The sequence below is a fragment of the Uloborus diversus genome, chromosome 2 (assembly GCF_026930045.1).
Source record: "Uloborus diversus isolate 005 chromosome 2, Udiv.v.3.1, whole genome shotgun sequence".
Classification (NCBI taxonomy): Eukaryota; Metazoa; Arthropoda; class Arachnida; order Araneae; family Uloboridae; genus Uloborus; species Uloborus diversus.
The window spans coordinates 41,169,584-41,182,190 of record NC_072732.1 but is presented as its reverse complement, the minus strand read 5'-3'; positions in this window follow the sequence as shown (position 1 = coordinate 41,182,190).

Here is a 12,607-nt window from a genome sequence, read left to right as displayed (position 1 = left end):
GGAGAAGGTTCAAACTTCAGATGATGCTTGTGAAAACAATCGTTCTATGAGCGGTAAAAGCTGGAAAACGCTTGAATGGAAAAAAAAAAAAAAAAAAAAGCGGTATTGAGAGCGAAATCCCGCGGGATCCCGCGGGATTCGGGATCGGGATTTCGGGATTGGAAACTCTAATGAAAATTGTCATCTGCAAATTGTCTGTCAAGTCTTCAGCCTCTCGTCCTGATCCAGAGAGAACAGTGGCAGCGACTGGGGCTTATAGGTGGGGAGGGGGGGGATAACTAAAGCCCATGAAACTTTTAGCGGCTGCAAAAAATGAAACTATTGAATATTATCAATTCAACAATTTAATAATAATATTTAAACACTGGATACATAAACTTAAAGTCATTGCTTATGCTTAATAATGGTTCGTAAACAGATATACAAAGCAAAACAAACAATTTTGTTCCGAAACTCTTGACATTTCTGCTTTTCTTATATTACTAGTTTTGGTTCCTAATCGGAAAATAAAATTAATCAATTAACCATAAAAAGTAAGGGGGCGGTTAGCCATCCCCCCTCCCCTCCCTGAATCGCTGCCACTGGCAGAGAATTAGGATTGTTTGGAGCAGAGAAAATTTGGTTAAGGGCTGTCGATAAATGATATCACACTTTTTTTTCAACATTTTTGACCCTGCCCCTCCCCCAACTTTGGTCAAAATGTGTCCACTTCACCTTATCTCCTTCCCCTCCCCTTGTCACGCGTCACGATATTTTTCATAAACACATTTTCAATAAAAAGATGTGTGATGTCACACTTCTTGTCCCTCCCTCTCTCCCCCTTGTCACAAACTGTCACACTTTCGTGAGCCTTGCTCCTCCTCAAAGCATGACACCATTTGTGTACGGTCTCTTCCTTTGATAACCAAGCAAGTCTTCAGCTGACAACCGACATCAGACTTCATGTACAATGCTCCAATACAGTAAAGTCTCGATAATCCGGGCACCGATTTACCAGATGTCAAGTTAACCGAATCAGACAAGAACCTTGCTTTATTTGCATTATACTCTTTTTTTTTAATGAGCAGATTTTTTTTAATCTTTTTCACACGCATTAATTTGTGTGTATACTTCCGTTAGTTTTTTTTTTTAAGTTTAAGATAAAATACTAACTTTTTAACAGGCCATTTGTGAAATTCTCTTCTGTAATTGCTAGTCCTAAGCCTGGAAAAGGTGAAGGGAATTTATTTATAAAAAAAACCATCGCCATAGAGGGACGAATACAGAAAGTTTTTGGAGGGGGCACCGGAGAGTAAAAAGTGGCTCTCCTCAATTCAATATTTAATAAAAAGCTCTCATGAAGTTCTTTTAAAATGATTTTTTAGAATCACTCAAAGTAAGGAAATCTACTTTGAAGTACAGGTATATTATTTACTAAGTTACGTCAAATGCAGACGTAAAATATCTTTATATCATTTTAAGCGAATTAAATACTAAACCCTAATTTCCCCCAAGTTCTGAAACAATGAGCTATATTAATTAGAAGCATTACCATAATAATTGTAACACAAGGACTAAGTTTAAACAGACCTATAGACTCATGTTGAGTGTTTATAACCGCTTGGACAACAGGTCGTTGAATTTATCCTTACTATAAATGCAAAAGTGGCTTTATTAGTTACCTTTTCATGCCTTAACTGCTCAACGGATCATCATGAATTTTTGCATACACGTGCTCAGGGGCGCCGGGCTGAACATAGAGTAGATGCCTTTTGTTTAGAAAATAAGTATTCCATGATTTTTGTTCCAATTTTAAAGAAAACCTTAAATTTGAGAGTTATCGCATCGAAAAAAGGGTCATATTTGTTTGATTTTTGTAGTGCGTTAAAGCCCATAAAATGCTGCACAAGATGAACTTTACATTAAGTTCCAGGAATAAATAGAAGATCCCATAAATCGTCATTTTAAAGTTGTTTTCATATTCTAAAATGAGGTTTACCTTGATTTCTACATACTACTTATATTCACAGTAGTTTACGTTGGATCTTGACCAAACTTGCCTGAGAGGTACTTTTACACCGAAAAAGGGTCGTAGCGGGGGGGGGGGGGCTCCGAACGTCAAAAAATACCGAACCGGTCGAATTTTAATTTTAATAAAAAAAATGGCTTAAAACGGCTCTTTCTATCCGAATTAATGATCAGATCGGTTCGATTTTAGTCTCACTCGAAAGCGCACGAAAAATATCCCAATAATGGTTTTTTCCCCTGATATTTGAAACCAAAAAAGGTCTAAAATCACCAGGAAAAAGTTTCAAGCATTTTTAATAGGGTTTCCAATCCCGAATCCCGCAGTATATTTAGCGGGATTGATCCCGCGAGAGTTCGCTCTCAATCCGCAGGATTCCCAATCCCGCAATTTTTTTTTCATCCAAGCGTTTTCCAGCTTTTACCGCTCATAGAACGATTATTTTCACAAGCATCATCTGAAGTTTGAACCTTCTTCCTCGTATATCTGCAAGAAGAGCAAGTAAACATATTCTAAACCCGCTGAGTAGCCTAAATGCAATGTTGGAGCACTTTCGTAAGCTTTAATAATGCACTCAAAACCTTTAAGCTACAAAAAGTTAAGTTACCAAAGAAGAAAGCAATGAAACTTCTTACATTATTTATGTATTCAGCACGAATTTAAAAGGGGTGACAGAAACTTGTATGAAACACAGGATGACTCTCATGACAGTGCAGTAAGTTAAGCTGCAACGTTAATGAAGCAACAAAGGTATTATCAATGAAAGTTAAATCGGATACAGTAAAACACATATCCAACAAACATCGTTTTGGCCAGAAATTTGCAGTTCTTGAGCCGGGGAAAAAAAAATCTACTTCAGAAGGTGATGAAGTTGATGCGGATCTTTTTCTAAATGTCTACAATTATTTAATTTTAGTAAATAATGCTGTACCAATTGCAGTGGAGCCACAGCACGTGTTTTCATCAAGCGCCTTATTTTCAGAGTAAAAATATTTTACCATTCCTTGTGAACGGCACACTTTTGCTTACCAAACGATAATTGTTAATTAGGGTTTGACTTCGTAGTGCTTTACAATTGCTGTACGGAGTTCAAGAAGACTATTAATTCAAGTAATAAAAGCAGTCCTTCCTAAAAAGCAGAACTTTTTCTCTTTGTCTTAAAAATTTAATATTTAGAAGAATACAGTCAAGATCCCGCGGGATTGGCTCTTTACAATCTTGAAATCCCGCGGGACTGAATTCGGTGCGGGATTGGAAACCCTAATTTTCATTTGAATGATGCGAAAGCGGAAGGAGGATGTTGTGGAGGAGGAGGAAGTGGAAGACTATTTACTGTCCTTTTCGGCGGCTGTTTCTCTGCGCATTTCTCTGGAACACATTCCGGGAGGAAGAGGTGAGTACCGTTTCCCTCTTCTGCACACCTAAAAATAATGCATATCTTTCGTTTTCATGTGCATTGATTGTAATTTGTGTTCAGTGATGAATCATCACTCAAATGGTCATTTCTTCATCGATCACAATGAATATATTTTTTTTTTCATATGCATTAATTGCTATTAGTGCTGAGTAATGAATTGTCACTCAAATGCATATCTTACGTTTTCAATAGCATTGATTGTAATTTGTGTTGAGTGATGAATCATCCTTCAAATGCTCATTTCTTCCATGCTTCATCGATCACAATGAATTTATTTGGGTTTCATATGCATTGACTGTATTTTGTGCTGAGAGATTTATCTCATCACTCAAATCTCGTTCATTTCTTCAATATTTCATCTATCACAATGCATATCTTACGGTTTTATAAGCATTGATTTTGATTTGTAAAGAACGATGAATCATCTCACTCAAATGTAGTTCATTTCTTCAATGTTTCATTGATCACAATGCATGTCTTACGTTTTCATATGCATTCATTGTGATTTGCATTGAGTGATGTTTCATCACTCGAAGACAGTTCATTTCTTCCATGTTTCATCAACCACGACACTTTGTTGTAAGGGCAGGTTTGCGGCAGTATCCACAAACTTTTCACCTTTGATTTCTTTGCACTTCTATTTTCTAGCTAATCTCAATTTTATTGTACAATCATACTTCCGATGAACACAAAGCACGAATATAACTTCAAATTTTAATATTTTACTGGTATTTGTGGAAAATCAAAAGCGTATTTCTTCAAATAACTGTAAAACTCATTTCCATAGATAATGCCATTTACCTGCCCATGGCAGAATAATTAACAGCTTCGAGTTTTTTTTTGATTCGTTTGGGAAGAAAAATCGGATAGACAAATGGACTTCATGTTATTCTTTTTTTTATTTTTTAATATGACAAAAAATCATGTGAACCTGTCAAAGTTCGGTCGACTAAAAATTAGTTTTTTTAATAGTTAATAGAAGTGATAACTTCTTATGGGGGGGGGGGGGGTAAACCAATTTTTGACATAACGCGCGTAACGGGGTAAATTTAATTATAATATAGAATGCTAGGAACGCAGGATATGCGTAGCTTCAGTGGCTCGACCTGAAGACGCGGGCATCTCGAATCGCATCGCGATCCAGTGGGCGTAGGTTCGAGTCAGCCGTGAGGCAAATCTCAAAGGGCACTTTTCGATGAAAATCCTAAACGTTGGTAAAAATGATTTGTAAGGAAACAATATATATACGCAGGGCCGCGCCAACCCTGATCGGCGCCGTCGTGCAAATGTCTCGTGACCGCCTCTATGCTCTGGCGTTCAGGGAAAATATGATTAACACCTGGATGGAGGTTTTGTAGACAAATACAAAATGGAAAAAAAAATACGTTAGGCACTTAATTCATGTAAAAAGTAATGCGTCAATATTAACTTTGGTATGTGGTATAAGGGGCTCCGTTAAAATTTGTAGAAGTTGAAGCCTTAAAATGCAATTAAAGGCCATATTTTTTGACGTTAGAACAAGGGATGGAACTCTGGGATTCCACCCGAAGTTTTTTTTTCTTTCTTTTTGAAAAATAGATAGAAATTAATTCCCCTTCTCTCCCCTCGTATCTTTTGAAATTGAACTTCGCAAAACGCAATTGTTGGCAACTTTGAAGAGTTTTACAAGAAGGGGATTCTAGAGCTCCTCCCCCCGGGAAATTTTTTTCAAAATTAAAGTCCTAAAAACTTAAGCAATATTCTATGAGATTGGGGGAAGGGGTTCAGTGGCTTCACTTAAATTTTTCGTACTAAGTCATGTTTGAAAACCTATTTTTTATGATATTAAAGGAAGGCGGTTCAGAGGTCCTAGCCCGAATATTTTTTGAAATTTAAATTTTAAAAACGCGATTGTAAGACCATATTTGGTAACATTAGGACCGGCAATCTTTCGAAATTGAAGGTCCAAAAACGCAATTTTAAGCTATTTTCGAATGCAGTTTCAAGTGATGTTGTTTGGTATTCTGGGGCTTTCCTTGGAAATTTGCGAAATTGAAGATCTGGAAACGAAATTTGAGATGCTTCGTAATGCTTTCGCGGGGGGGGGGGGGGACTCGGTGGAGTAGCATTTTAAGACTTTCTTATTTTCAGACGAATTAGAAAAAAGAAAAGTAATGAAGAAAAAAGAAAGAAAAATAGGACGCAGGGAGACGAGTAGCTGACCAATTAGCTGTAACTATTGAAAACTTTTAATTCTAAAACTTCTTTTTCAAAATTTTAAAGTTTTACCCCAACGTAATTATTTTTTTCTTATTAAAATCACTTTGCTTTCTAAAGACGCGTTTTTTTTTAATTCTCTTCCATAATAAAGAATATTTTGAAAAAACATTCAACCCAGCATTCTCGAGGGAAGGGGGCATGGGGTGGAGCAACCAGAGTGGTGTCCTGTTGACCCCCCCCCCTCTGGTTGCACCACGGAGCAGGAGGGTACTGTTTATATTTCTAAATTGAAGGATAATATTGTAGAGAATATTCCACCTTAAAATCTGAAACTAAAACTTGCCGGTAAAACGAAAAATTCTAAATTACGGAATCGTTAAAAAAGGCATTGAATCTAATATCTGAAACAAACACATTGTCCAAAGCTTTTTCTTTAGCTTAATGCACAAATAGTTGAAGAAAAAGGGGGTGGGGGAATCGAGTAATTATGGTCAAGTCGTTACTTTTCGGAACTAAAATATTAACCTTATTTATTGTGTACAATATATGTGTATTACGCACAAGTAAATGATATGCAAATGTGCTTACCGTATTTTTTCGTGTATGATAACATAAAAAATATACGGTACAGTGGAGTTACCTCGAACAATAGTTAAAAATCACAAAAAGACATATTGCACAAATCATAATAAACCACATTCATTATAAGAACCAAAATGGGGAATAGCAAATTCCTTGTGCTTCGTATGCTCAACCGTGTGAAATTATAGACATATCGAAATGGCATTGGAGGATTGCTTGTTTTAATGAGCATTATAATTTCACCGCAACTGTTAGATATAATGAAAAATTCAATTATATTTTTTTGGGTGGTGAAGCTCGGCGCCTTTTAGACTCTGGCGCCGTCGTGCTCTGGACGACCTTGCACATAGGGACGGCGCGGCCCTGTATATGCGTAGATTGTTATATTTTTCTTATAAATTAACCGATAATCCTTATATATTATTTCTAAAGCCTGTTTTTTGTTCCTATGCGAGAACTTCCTTATTTCTTGATCGATTTCTTTGATTTACCCCTCATTTTAAATCTTATCGTGCAGGCTAATGACGAAAAATACACCCACGTTCTAAGAATTTTTCTGTTTTTTTTTTTTTTTTTTTTTTTGTTAAAAAAAATCTGTTTTAAAGCACCGGACTGAGTTTTCGGTTAATTTTATAAGTTTTACTTGCGCTGTGACTGACAGAGCTGAATGGCTCGATCGGCAGAGCGTTCGACTGGTAACCGGAAGAATGAGTATTCGAGCCCAGCCCGGACTATCTGTGTCGAAAAACACAGACTAATCACGCAATACATGAATACTTAAAATACAATAAATAACGCAAGTCAGGCAATAAAATAAATGATATTGGAATGCTCCTTGCTGTTACGAAAACTTGATGCAACCTGTAGCTAAATTGAAAGGATTTTTTTCTCTTCTGTTTTTGAAAATTAGGGCTCCGATCAGAAAACTAAAGCATAATAGAAGCGAAAATATAAGTATCAAGTTTAAGATTTCAGACTACAATAAAATAATTTTTGCTCAGAAAAAAAAAATTGTATACTAAAATGTAGATTCTTTTGCTGACATTTTTTGACCCTTTGTACAAATAAAATAATTAGTAGCCCAAATTGAAATCACGCTTTTTATTTAGCTAACCTATGAATATTTATTAGAATACGAAGCAAAACATTAAAATTACAAACAACTCGATGGGTAAAATATTATTTTTTTTCTCTTTCGGAAAAAACAAATAGCCAGTCACATTTTTACTACATTCAAAAACCTACGCTTAAAAAACGAACTTAGTTCAACTGATTTTGTATTTAACCGTGCGGTTAAATGATAAACACGTGGGCCATATAAGCCATAACAGTTCAAGCAGCCTGCGATAAGAAATTGTAGGAATTTTCGAAAATAAAAACACTTCTCTTCAATATCTTATCTTAGATATTATTTCTGTGGATAATTTTTCTGTCGGTATGTGAGATCTTTCTTCTTTCTTGAAGAAATTCCCTTCTCATATTAAAGCTTACCGGGGCGGCTAATGACAAAAAATATCCTACGGTCTAAAAACCAATTTTTCGGAAACGCCCCTTGCTGCTGCAAAACCTTAATCGAAGGATTTTCTTTCTTTTTTTTAAAGTTTTGACTCCATTCAGATAACTAAGCATAATCTATCTATACTAAAAATATAAAGCAGTAGAATTTGTTTGTTTGAACGCGCTAATCTCGGGAACTACTGGTTCGAATATAAATATTCTTTTTCTGTTGAATAGTCCATTCAATGAGGAAGGCTATAGGCTATATAACATCACGCTATGACTAATAGGAGTGGAGCAGCAATAAAAAATGTTATGAAAACGGGAAAATTTACATTATAATATAAAATATTTGGATCGCAGAATATGAGTAGCCATGGTGGCTTGACCTGAAAGTGTGGGCTTTGCGACCCAGTGGGCGTAGGTTCGAGTCAGCCATGAGGCAAATCTCGAGAGTACTTTTCAGAGAAAACCTAAACGATGCTAAAATTGGCTCGTAAAAAAACATTATATGCGTATCATTGTCTTATTTTTCTTAATAATTAGCTAATAATATAAAGCTGAAGAGTTTGTTTGTTTGAACGCGCTAATCTCAGGAACTACTGGTTCGAATTGAAAAATTCTTTTTGTGTTGAATAGTCTATTTATTGAGGAAGGATATGGGATATTTTTTGAGTGATGACTTCTTATGGGAGGGTAAACCGATTTGTGACATAACGCGCGTAACGGACCAAATCTCGTCTGGCATTCCTTTCGTTCGCACATGTGACAGAAGTGCGCATGGTCGGGGAAATTTTGTTTCTTTACTCTTTGGGTCAGCTTTAAGCGTAAAGTGATAGTAGCAAGTAACAGAAGATGGATGATCGTCGCAACATAACGCAATCTCCTAATGAAAGGTGAGTTTAAGAATACAATATAGTAACAATAACTTTGTAAACAATATATGTTCAAAACAGCATTCAATCCTTAAATTTATTTTCAAAACAAAAACATTTTTGCAATTAGTTATACTAAAAATATCTCGCTTCATTTAGGGTTTTGAACTGTGATAAGGTGTACATATTTTAAACGAACTTCATCCCCGCAGACTTCGCAACGCGGGGGTTGAGAACGACCGAGAAAACAAAAAATAATAAATAAACGTTTAATTTGTGCATCACAGCATAAAATCTAAACTAACTTTAACTTTGAAACATTCGCTCGTTAAAAAGTTAGTTATTATTATTATTTTTTCCAATGAAGTATGCGGTTAGGGTCCCTGGTGATTTTTGCAAGGGGGTGGGGCAAAAATGGTGATACAAAAATTTTGCCATCTTTTAAGCGTATTGTGCAATTAAAGCGTCAAAATAAAAGAGCAGGAGGCGTAGCAGTTTATTAGAATGATCTTGATTGCATGAATATTGTCACTCCAAATATAGGAATACATGTTAATAATGCTAGAAGCTTTAATACGGCTGCACAAAACGATATTGGTGAAATGTGTTGAAATGTCTCAATGAAGCAAAGAAACAAATTATTATTGCCAACATATATATATCCCCAAACAAAAGTATTTTAAGTATTATTCAATGTATTCATAAATAGCTTCTAAACTATACACAAGAAGGTTCTGCTTCAGTTAATGAAGATTATTATACAATTCCTTTAATTTTAACCGGAGATCTTAAGGTAAATTTTGCTTCTGATCGAACTAAAAATTTTACTATCGTTTCTACAATCCAAATTACAATTACAAATTATTAATAAGCTAGAAGAAGCAACTACGAGTCACGGAACTATACTTGATATAGTATTTGCAAGATTTTTAGATAACATACAATGCAAAAATTTCGGTGCTTATTATAGCTACCATAAGCCAATTGTTACTTTCATATGATTAAATAATAATAATAATTCAATCCTATGAAAATTATCACTTCTGCCGAGCGTCCCGTGACGCATATTTTTTTTTTTTTTTTTAGAATTAAAATCTTACAGAAACTAGGTTACTCAGAATTTATATGCTAACTCTCAGAAATTATTTGAGTGGCGCATAAAACTTTTCCCCAAACTCCTAAGAATTAACAACTTTTGTCGGTTGAACATACAAAACACAAAACACTTTAATTTCGAAAGACTAAAAACTTCTAGCGAAGTTTTGGAAATTTTCAGTTACATTTTACACAAGGTCAATTTTATTTAGAATTTTGACAATAACGGTAACATCTGTTTTGAGATTTATGAGTTTCTTTACAGAGTTTTAAGTACACAATTTTTAATTTAGATTGGGACAAATTAAAATTGAAATCCACATCATCTGAAAACTTTAGAATAACTATCTCAAGTTTAAGAAGATACTTCAACACCAAGCTAAAATAAGCACACACAATAAAAAATTAAAAATAATTATTAATGTTTGAGAAGTAACTTTTAGAACGAATAATCAGCCAGCAAAGAATTAGACAACAAAGTAAAACGTTTTTTTTCCTTCACCCCCCCTCTCCCCCCCCCCCCCGGCATTGATCAAGAAAATCAACACTAGCGATTTACCAGAGCAAATTTACTTATTTTTATTTTTATCACAGTAAATTGCATTATTCAGTTATTCTGAAGTTATTGTTTCAAAACTGTTTTTGAAGTTGTTGAAATTTTATCGAAATTGCTCTTTTAAAATTGTAACACTCCATGCAATATTATAAATTATAAAAGTCTGGTGATGTTGTGAAGTACACTGCCGTGTGCAGGTAAACGGCAGTATCTTCAGAAATAAGTTTTCAAGATATTTGAAGAAATGTGTGTCGGATTCAATACTAACTATTGGGACATCTTGGAATTAGACGTCTTTTTCGCGTCTTTTTTTCAGCAGAAACCAAATAAGCGAGCTTGTAAAATAAAGATGACGTACAATAGATGACAAAAATGCAAAAAAATGAAACATTTGCAGTTACTGCCCTTTACCTGCACACGGCAGTACAGTAGGGGATGTTTAAACATTTAGAATTTTTTTCTGTTTTAAAGTTGTCCTACTTTTATTAACAGAATTTATATCACAGCCGCCTCTAGCGGCGAATGGGGGTTGTTGAGCAAAACGAGCAGGGAGCCTAGCCTATACTATTAAAACTTGTGCGCGTCTCTTTCTCTCTGTGTGTGTGCAACTCAACCTCCTCCGGACTAGCAATGTCTATCAGGTCAATTCTGGTCCCGTTGGATACAGGACATCCAGGGAAAGCGATTGCGCCCTGCCGAGCATCCAGCCCAGAGGACATCTAGGAATGTCCTGACACGCTGAAAGGCATTGAAATCATCAATTGTCACCCGACGTAGGTCCTCACAGGTGGGGGTTGGCGAGCGAAGCGAACAGAGGCACCGCCTACCTACTGGAGACAGCAGTGACAGAGGTCGGTGCCCCCTAGTATAAACTATTAAAATATAAGTGGGGTAATTTAAAATAGTGAAATAGTGGTTCAAAGTTACTTTGAATGGCTGTATGTATACGAAAGCGGAAAGTATATATTTTATTATATGTTCAAGCTCGCATATAGCGAGCACGATGAGACCCCGATATATTTGTCCATTATAACCGAGTGCTAGTAAAAAACGAGTTCATGAAATAAATCGTCAAAATTCATGCATACAATGCTGTGCGTTTTTATTTTTCTACAGTGCCAAAGACATTGGTTAATTTGCATTGAGCAGTCTTATTGTGTCTTTTTGTGTTGTTGTTTTCAAGAAATAATCATAACCCGATAACCATCCCCGTTTCCACCCGGGCTTCGAAAATGTTTGAATTTCTTCTGCATCTCAAAAGCCATCGAGTTTGTGGTGGATTGTCAAGCTTCAAATAATCCACATTAATGAGTTGTTATCGTCTTCGCATTCATTATTTTCCTTATCTGCATTAGCTCGAATTAGAGCTACAATATACCCGGAAGTATATCTAGGAAGTGATAACGTTGGCGTTAACTTTTATATGATTTTCAACAGCTTTTCTACTTTGCAAACTAAAAACAAGGCCGTCATCACTTGCTCTCAGGAATAATGAGTCATCACTAAGTTTTGATTGACTTTCGGGACGTTACAGGAATTTCCCAAAAAAGGATAAGCTCAGCTGAAAGTCAATAGAAATTTTATGAGCCAAAAAAAATATTGCTAAAGCTTGACCGCGAAGAGAAGGCGGATGACCTTGAAGCAAAACCTCATTTTGTATCATTTGTAATATGTATCCCACCAAAAACATTCTGTAAAAAACTAGCCAAGTCTCGATGGAGCTGCTTGTTTATCTCTAAAAAGTAATGAAATCTAGACAAAGTTATGACAAGTCGAAAGTTCCTTACTGCGATTTCTGTATTGTTATAATGTTGTGTGACTTGGCCGTTAAACATTCTTTATACGTTAGTGGGTACAAGTCAATTTTGTTTACACGTTTTCCAAGTGGCAATTTTCCATCGTCAATGGGTAGCAGTTCTGGCGACAGATTGGTGCAATCGTGTCATGAAGCACCTGGAACAATAAAGAAATCGCAGTAAGGAACCTTCAACTTGTCATAACTTTGTCTAGATTTCATTACTTTTTAGAGATAAACAAGCAGCTCCATTGAGACTTGGCTAGTTTTTTACAGAATGTTTTTGGTGGGATTTCACTTCTTTTTGTAGAAACATTTAATTTGTGTAATATTCGAGTAGACTAAAGTTATGCTAAATTAAATTAGAAGATGTGTCCCACTACGCTGGACTTTTGCAATGACAGTCGATTTTTTTATGTACCAATAGTAGAAGGGGGCATTACCATATCTCTTATACAGCTGAGACCAGCTGAGGGTTCTTCATTAGATACTTCAGACTTTCGATTTTTGACATCAAATGAAGCGGCCCACCAAGTTGAATATTTTTTGTAAAAGCGGTATGTCGATCTCTAATAGTTTGGTTGGG